The following is an 8,700-nucleotide window of genomic DNA, read 5'->3' on the forward strand; positions in this document are numbered from 1 at the left end:
CCTTTGTCCCATGCCCTCCTGCACACTTCTTACATCTCGGACACAGGGAATCTTCAATTTCAGTTGTGCCACCATCACTTAACACCACCCCAGTAATCACTCCTTTCAAAGGCTCACTGCTCCGAAGAGCAAAGCATGACACAGGTCTTGTCCCCAGGCGCGTGACACGAAGTGCCCGCTCCCTCTGGGTGGAAGAAACACAGAAAATCATCAGAAGTCCACTTCGAGCTACCTTCACCAATTTAACAGTTCCCTGTTTTTTTTACACAGCTTAAGACTACATATGGGTCAGCCAAAAGGCAAGGATCCACTTTCTCAAAAAATGTCACTCCTACTGGGCCAGAATCATCCTTTGCATAACCATCAGGGTGAGGCTCGAACTCTGAGGTCTTCACCACACCTGCCACCGCAAGTAATTCATCCTCACTCTTGATCAGCTTCAATTTCTGAGCCATCAGAGACAGCAGAGTACGGTTTATAGTACTTGGCTCCATTCTTCCTCAAGACACATCTTCCCTCTGCACTCAGCTCTTCTCCTTCTTCCTCGCTGTCCATAACCACGTCTATCCGTTCACCACGCTCATGCCGCACCTTCATCCGCTGTATTGTTTACAGAACATGCACTGATGGCCTTTCTCCAATACCCAGCTTCTGTTCCTTAGCCCAATGTACTAGTCTAGCTATCTCTGGCCCCTCCATGCTCTCAAATCGTCGGTAGTCACTCGGCTGGCACCTTCTTCTTCTTCTCTGCTATAATGGCATTCGCAACGCTACTCGTTCACGCGAATGCTCCTACCACTGTCTCTCCCAAGCATCTTCGACCGGTATTTTGGCTTACTGCCCCGCATACTGCTTGTATCCACAGCACTAACTTGCGAGTTGGTGATCTCCCTCTCACTTAGTAAAGTGCAGCCAGGATCCATACAGTGAGTAAGTTCTCCGCCTTCTCTCTGTTTATCGTACTGGTGCATGTTTGATCAAGTCTGTGTTGCTTGTGTTTGCCATTTCCCTGGCGGAGCTTGTTTTCGGGAGGCGGGGTGTGGGTTGTGTTTGCAAACTCATTTTAGCTCACATTAAGCTTGTAGCATGGCTAATACTAGACAGAAAAACACAGCAAAGCTCAATGCGGAAGAGGAATACGTATCAAGCACTACACTCCATGAACTACTCGATCAAGAAAAATAGTTATATAAAGATTGAATAGATCTGCAGGAAAATAACTTTAAGTCCTTCCTGTAACTCTTTATGGATTATACCAACAAAAGGGTTGATGATCTGTTTAAGGATGTAATGGAATTTAAGCACAGTTTGGAATTTATGCAGTCAGAGGTGGGGGAGCTAAAGGGCGCGAATGTCACAAGCCAGACTGCATTCAAAACCATGTCTGAGGATTTTGAAATTTTCCAAATATCACTTGACAAGCACTCTTCCAAAGGAGACTAGCTTGAAAATCAATCGAGGTGCAATTACATTTTAATCAATGGAATTGAGGACGTAAAGACTGAAACTTGGCATGACACAGAAGTCAAGGCCAAGAAACTCCTGGCAGATCAACTCAAACTGGACCCTAAACTCATGGTTTTCAGAACCCTTTACTTTTTCCACATTTTGTAACGTTACAGCCTTATTCTAAAAATAATTTAAAAAAAACATTTTCTCATCAATACCCCATAATGACAAAGTGAAAACAGGTTTTTAGATTTTTTTGCAAACGTATTAAAAATAAAAAACGTAAATACTTTATTTACATATGTATTCAGACCCTTTGCAATGAGACTTGAAATTGAGCTCAGGTGCAACCTGTTTCCATTGATCATCCTTAAAATGTTTCTACAACTTGATTGGCCAAACTGAGCAATCGGGGGAGAAGGGCCATGGTCAGGGAGGTGACCAAGAACCCAATGGTCACTGACAGAGCTCCAGAGTTCCTCTTTGGAGATGGGGGAACCTTCCAGAAGGACAACCATCTCTGAAGCACTCCACCAATCAGGCCTTTATGGTAGAGTGGCCAGACAGAAGCCACTCCTCAGTAAAAGGCACATGACAGGCCGCTTGGAGTTTGCCGAAAGGCACCTAAAGTCTCTCAGACCATGAGAAACAAGATTCTCTGGTCTGATGAAACCAATATTTAATTATTTGGCCTGAATGCCAAACGTCACATCTGGAGGAAACCTGGCAGCATCCCTACGGTGAAGCATGGTGGTGACAGCATCATGCTGTGGGGATGTTTTTCAGTGGCAGGGACTGGGAGACTAGTCAGGATCGAGGGAAAGATGAACGGAGCAAAGTACAGAGAGATCCTTGATTAAAACCTTCTCCAGAGCACTCAGGACCTCAGACTTGGGTGAAGGTTCACCTTCCAACAGGACAATGACCCTAAGCACACAGCCAAGACAACGCAGGAGTGGCTTCGGGACAAGTCTCTGAATGTCCTTGAGCCAGAGCCTGGACTTGAACCCGGTCGAACATCTCAGGAGAGACCTGAAAATAGCTGTGCAGCGACGACTCCCCATCCAACCTGACAGAGCTTGAGAGGATCTGCAGAGAAGAATGGGAGAAACTCCCCAAATACAGGTGTGCCAAGCTTGTAGCGTCATACCCAGGAAGACTCGAGGCGGTAATCGCTGCCATAGGTGCTTCAACAAAGTACTGAGTAAAAGGTCTGAATACTTATGTAAATGTCATATTTCCGTTTTTTTTACTCACCTACTTCGGATAAAAGCCTGTTTTTGCTTTGTCATTATGGGGTATTGTGCGTAGATTGATGATGGGAAAAAACAATTGAATCAATTTTAGAATAAAGCTGTAACGTAACAAAATGTGGAAAAAGTAAAAGGTTCTGAATACTTTCTGAATGCACTGTTAATTTACAGTGGCTTGCGAAAATATTCACCCCCCTTAGCATTTTTCCTGTTTTGTTGCCTTACAACCTGGAATTAAAATAGACTTTTGGGGGGTTTGTATCATTTGATTTACACAACATGCCTACCACTTTGAAGATGCAAAATATTTTTTATTGTGAAACAAACAAGAAATAAGACAAAAAAAACAGAAAACTTGAGCGTGCATAACTATTCACCCCTTCAAAGTCAATACTTTTGTCAAAGTGCGACGTGAATGCGGTAGGCGAAGTCAAACGCAGGACACCGAGCTACTGGAAACGTACTTTTACTAACAAAGTAACCAGAGTACCAAACAACCTCCAAACAGGGAGGAGAATACCCGCACAATAGCAACTGCCGAAAATGACGAGAACAATCACACACAACACACAATGAACGACAGAGGGTTATATAGGGAATACAATACAACGTAATAGGAAACAGGTGTACACAATCAAGACAAAACAAGTCAAACACAGAAACATAGATCGGTAGCAGCTAGTACTCCGGGGACGACGAACGCCGAAGCCTGCCCGAGCAAGGAGGAGGAGCAGCCTCGGCTGATTCCGTGACAACTTTGTAGAGCTACCCTTTGCAGCAATTACAGCTGCAAGTCTCTTGGGGTATGTCTCTATACGCTTGGCACATCTAGCCACTGGGATTTTTGCCCATTCTTCAAGGCAAAACTGCTCCAGCTCCTTCAAGTTGGATGGGTTCCGCTGGTGTACAGCAATCTTTAAGTCATACCACAGATTCTCAATTGGATTGAGGTCTGGGCTTTGACTAGGCCATTCCAAGACATTTAAATGTTTCCCCTTAAACCACTCGAGTGTTGCTTTAGCAGTATGCTTAGGGTCATTGTCCTGCTGGAAGGTGAACCTCTGTCCCAGTCTCAAATCTCTGGAAGACTGAAACAGGTTTCCCTCAAGAATTTCCCTGTATTTAGCGCCATCCATCATTCCTTCAATTCTGTCCAGTTTCTCAGTCCCTGCCAATGAAAAACATCCCCACAGCATGATGCTGCCACCACAGTGCTTCACTGTGGGGATGGTGTTCTCGGGGTGATGAGAGGTGTTGGGTTTGCGCCAGACATAACGTTTTCCTTGATGGCCAAAAAGCTCAATTTTAGTTTCATCTGACCAGAGTACATTCTTCCATTTGTTTGGGGAGTCTCCCACATGCCTTTTGGCGAACACCAAACGTGTTTGCTTATTTTTTTCTTTAAGCAATGGCTTTTTTCTGGCCACTCTTCCGTAAAGCCCAGCTCTGTGGAGTGAACGGCTTAAAGTGGTCCTATGGACAGATACTTCAATCTCCACTGTGGAGCTTTGTAGCTCCTTCAGGGTTATCTTTGGTCTCTTTGTTGCCTCTGATTAATGCCCTCCTTGCCTGGTCTGTGAGTTTTGGTGGGCGGCCTTCTCTTGGCAGGTTTGTTGTGGTGCCATATTCTTTCCATTTTTTAATAATGGTGCTCCGTGGGATGTTCAAGTTTCGGATATTGTTTTATAACCCAACCCTGATCTGTACTTCTCCACAACTTTGTCCCTGACCTGTTTGGAGAGCTCCTTGGTCTTCATGGTGCCGCTTGCTTGGTGGTGCCCCTTGCTTAGTGGTGTTGCAGACTCTGGGGCCTTTCAGAACAGGTGTATATATACTGAGATCATGTGACAGATCATATGACACTTAAATTGAACACAGGTGGACTTTATTTAAAACTAATTATGTGACTTCTGAAGGTACTTGGTTGCGGCAGATCTTATTTAGGGGCTTCATAGCAAAGGGCGTGAATACATATGCACACAACACTTTTCCGTTATGTATTTTTTAGAATTTTTTGAAACAAGTTATTTTTTTCATTTCACTTGACCAATTTGGACAATTTTGTGTATGTCCATTACATGAAATCCCAATAAAAATCAATTTAAATTACAGGTTGTAATGCAACATAATAGTAAAATGCCAAGGGGGATGAATAATTTTGCAAGGAACTGTATATAAAAGTTAGAAACACTCACTGACATCTGACTTTTTGATTAGTATATGCTCCAGCTATCTGTATCCCCTCATCTATAAGCCCACAGGAGTGACCAGTTCATCTGTCACCCTTATTGATAATATTTTTATACATTCTTTGAATAATGTGCTTAATACAGGTGTACTTTATACTGACATTTCTGACCACTTTCCAATGTTCCACTTCTCTTTGGCAGCTGGAAATGAACAGATGGGAATGATTAGTAGCATTAAATGTAGAATATTTAACAAAAGTAATTGTGAGCGCTTTAAGATGTTGATTGATGATATATCATGGGAAACTGTTTATAATCAGGCTGATGTGGAGTCTGCTTACCAGACTTTTCTCACCTTTCAACTCTGTATTTCACCACTGCTTTCCCTTAGTTAAACCACGTAAGCGAGCAGCAGAAGGGTTATGGAAACCTTGGTTTACAACCGGTCAAAGAAAAATCCTCAGATTAAAAAAAAAAGTTCTATAAAAGGTTTCTCACAAATCCCTCTCCCCTGAATTCTGCAAATTACAAAAAGTATAATAACAAATTTACTCACCTACTTCGGCTATCCCAAAAAATATATTTTACTAACACATTCCAAGAATCCTTAAATAATATAAAGTCAACTTGGAAAATCATCAATCAACTGTTGAATTAGAAAAATGCATCTACAACTATCCCATCTCAATTTATTGTTGGAAATAAGACCTATAGTGATCCTGATGTTATTTCATGTGAAATAAAATTTAGAAAACTGGTAGAATTCCCTTGGTTTACATTAAGGGACATTTCCTTCTCTGCTTCAGTTTGATCCTCCTGATGTAATGGAGGTGATGGAGGTAATGATGAGATTGGTGCCTCTTTGGTGAAATCAGTGTCTTCCTCGATCACTGAGCCTCTAACGTATATCTTCACCAAATCTATGCAAACTGGTATTGTTCCTAAAGATTTGAAAATTGCCAAAGTTATCGCCCTCTATAAATCTGGGGATCCAAGATCTTTTACAAATTATCGCCCAGTATCTGTACTACTGTCACACCCTGGCTCTGGGGACTCTATATGTTGAGCCAGGGTGTGTAGATTCTATGTGTTTATGTTCTGTGTGGGAGTTCTAGTTTGTGTATTTCTATGTTGGCCAGAGTGGCTCCCAATCAGAGGCAACGAGTGTCAGCTGTTGCTGGTTGTCTCTGATTGGGAGCCATATTTAAACAGTCTGTTTTCCTTAGTGTTTGTGGGATCTTGTTTCCGTTTGGTTTGTTTCCGTGTTAACCGTAGGACTGCACGTTTCGTTTATTGTTTTGTTGTTTTATTATCACTAAAGATAATAAAGTTAAGTATGTTTGCAACTAACGCTGCGCATTGGTCTACTCCGTATAACGATCGTGACAGAAGATCCCACCATACCAGGACCAAGCAGCGTGTCCAGGAGCAGGCAGCCTGGACGTGGGAGCAAATATTGGACGGGCAGGGGTCCTGGACCTGGGAGGAAATCCAGGCCGGGATGGATCGCCGTCCATGGAGTGAGACGGTAGAGGCGCGACGGAGAGAGGAGCAACGGCGTCAACAATGTCGTCGTCGGACGGACGAGAGGCAACCCCAAAACATTTTTAGGGGGGGGCATACGGCATGGGCGACGGGGTAGCAGGAGGCAGCTACAGGGCATAGTAGGAGGTTAGGTGAGGAGGCCACCAGGTTAAGGGGGCTATTGGCGCAGAGGGAGCAGGAGTTAGTGGTGCAGAGGGTGGAGCTATTGGAGGCGATAAGGGAGAAGGTGAGAATTGAGGCACGGCGAGAGGAACTCGGTAGGCAGCTGAGGGAGCGGAGGGTTATGACGAAACCCAGTCCCGCTCCTCACACCAAGCAAGTGGTGTGCGTCACCAGTCCGGTCCGGCCCGTTCCTTCTCCCCGCACTAAGTGGATGGTGCGCGTCTCCAGCCCGGCCCGGCCTGTTCCTGCCCCTCGCACCAAGCCTACGGTGCGCGTCGCCAGCCCAGCCCGGCCTGTTCCTGCTCCCTGCACCAAGCCTACGGTGTGCGTCGCCAGCCCGGCCCGGCCTGTTCCTGCTCCTCGCACCAAGCCTACGGTGCGCGTCGCCAGCCCGGCCCGGCCTGTTCCTGCTCCTCGCACCAAGCCTACGGTGCGCGTCGCCAGCCCGGCCCGGCCTGTTCCTGCCCCTCGCACCAAGCCTACGGTGCGCGTCGCCAGCCCGGCCCGGCCTGTTCCTGCCACTCGCACCAAGTCTACGGTGCGCGTCGCCGGCCTGGCCTGTTCCTGCCACTCGCACCAAGCCTACGGTGCGCGTCGCCAGCCCGGCCCGGCCTGTTCCTGCCACTCGCACCAAAGCTACGGTGCGCGTCGCCAGCCCGGCCCGGCCTGTTCCTGCCACTCGCACCAAAGCTACGGTGCGCGTCGCCAGCCCGGCCCGGCCTGTTCCTGCCACTCGCACCAAGCCAGGGGTGCGAGTCGTCAGCCCGGTCCAGCCCGTTCCTGCTCCACGCACCAAGTCAGGGGTGCGCATCGTCAGCCCGGTCCGGCCCGTTCCTGCTCCACGCACCAAGCCAGGGGTGCGCATCGTCAGCCCGGTCCGGCCCGTTCCTGCTCCACGCACCAAGCCAGGGGTGCGCATCGTCAGCCCGGTCCGGCCCGTTCCTGCTCCACGCACCAAGCCAGGGGTGCGCATCGTCAGCCCGGTCCGGCCCGTTGCTGCTCCACGCACCAAGCCAGGGGTGCGCATCGTCAGTCCGGTCCGGCCCGTTACTGCTCCACGCACCAAGCCAGGGGTGTGCGTCGTCAGTCCGGCACAACCCGTGCCTGGGTCACCGGTGCCTGGTCAGGTGCCTGGTCAGCTGCTCCACACCGGAGCTGAAGCAATCCGCTCCTACGATGTCCAGTCCAGCTCCAGCCAGCGGGGCCAGTCCGGACCAGGGGCGCTACGGGGGGATTATTAGAGGGTGGTGGTCAAGCCCGGAGCCGGAACCGCCTCCGAGGAGGAATGCCCACCCAGCCCTTCCCTGGTTTATTTATGTGGAGGCGCGGTCGCAGTCCGCGCCTTTGGGGGGGGGGTACTGTCACACCCTGGCTCTGGGGACTCTATATGTTGAGCCAGGGTGTGTAGATTCTATGTGTTTATGTTCTGTGTGGGAGTTCTAGTTTGTGTATTTCTATGTTGGCCAGAGTGGCTCCCAATCAGAGGCAACGAGTGTCAGCTGTTGCTGGTTGTCTCTGATTGGGAGCCATATTTAAACAGTCTGTTTTCCTTAGTGTTTGTGGGATCTTGTTTCCGTTTGGTTTGTTTCCGTGTTAACCGTAGGACTGCACGTTTCGTTTATTGTTTTGTTGTTTTATTATCACTAAAGATAATAAAGTTAAGTATGTTTGCAACTAACGCTGCGCATTGGTCTACTCCGTATAACGATCGTGACAACTACCATGTTTTATATTTGTACTACCATGTTTTATATTTGTACTACCATGTTTTATATCTGTACTACCATGTTTTATATCTGTACTACCATGTTTTATATCTGTACTACCATGTTTTTCTAAAATCCTAGAAAAGATGGTGTATAAGAGAATGTCGAAACATTTAAATCAACATTGTATTCTATATGAGCACCAATAGTAAAAACTATTCCGCAGATATGGCTTTTTTGCAACTTGTGGAGAAAATATTTACAGACCTTAACAACAATGAATATGCTCTTGGCATCCTTTTAGATTCATCCAAAGCGTTTGACAGGGTTGATCATGAAATATTTCTTTCTAAATTGCATTATTACGGTTTTTGAGGAGTTTTGACTGATTTCATG

This window comes from Coregonus lavaretus (genome assembly GCF_964263955.1).
Source record: "Coregonus lavaretus genome assembly, chromosome: 19".
NCBI classification, from domain to species: Eukaryota; Metazoa; Chordata; class Actinopteri; order Salmoniformes; family Salmonidae; genus Coregonus; species Coregonus lavaretus.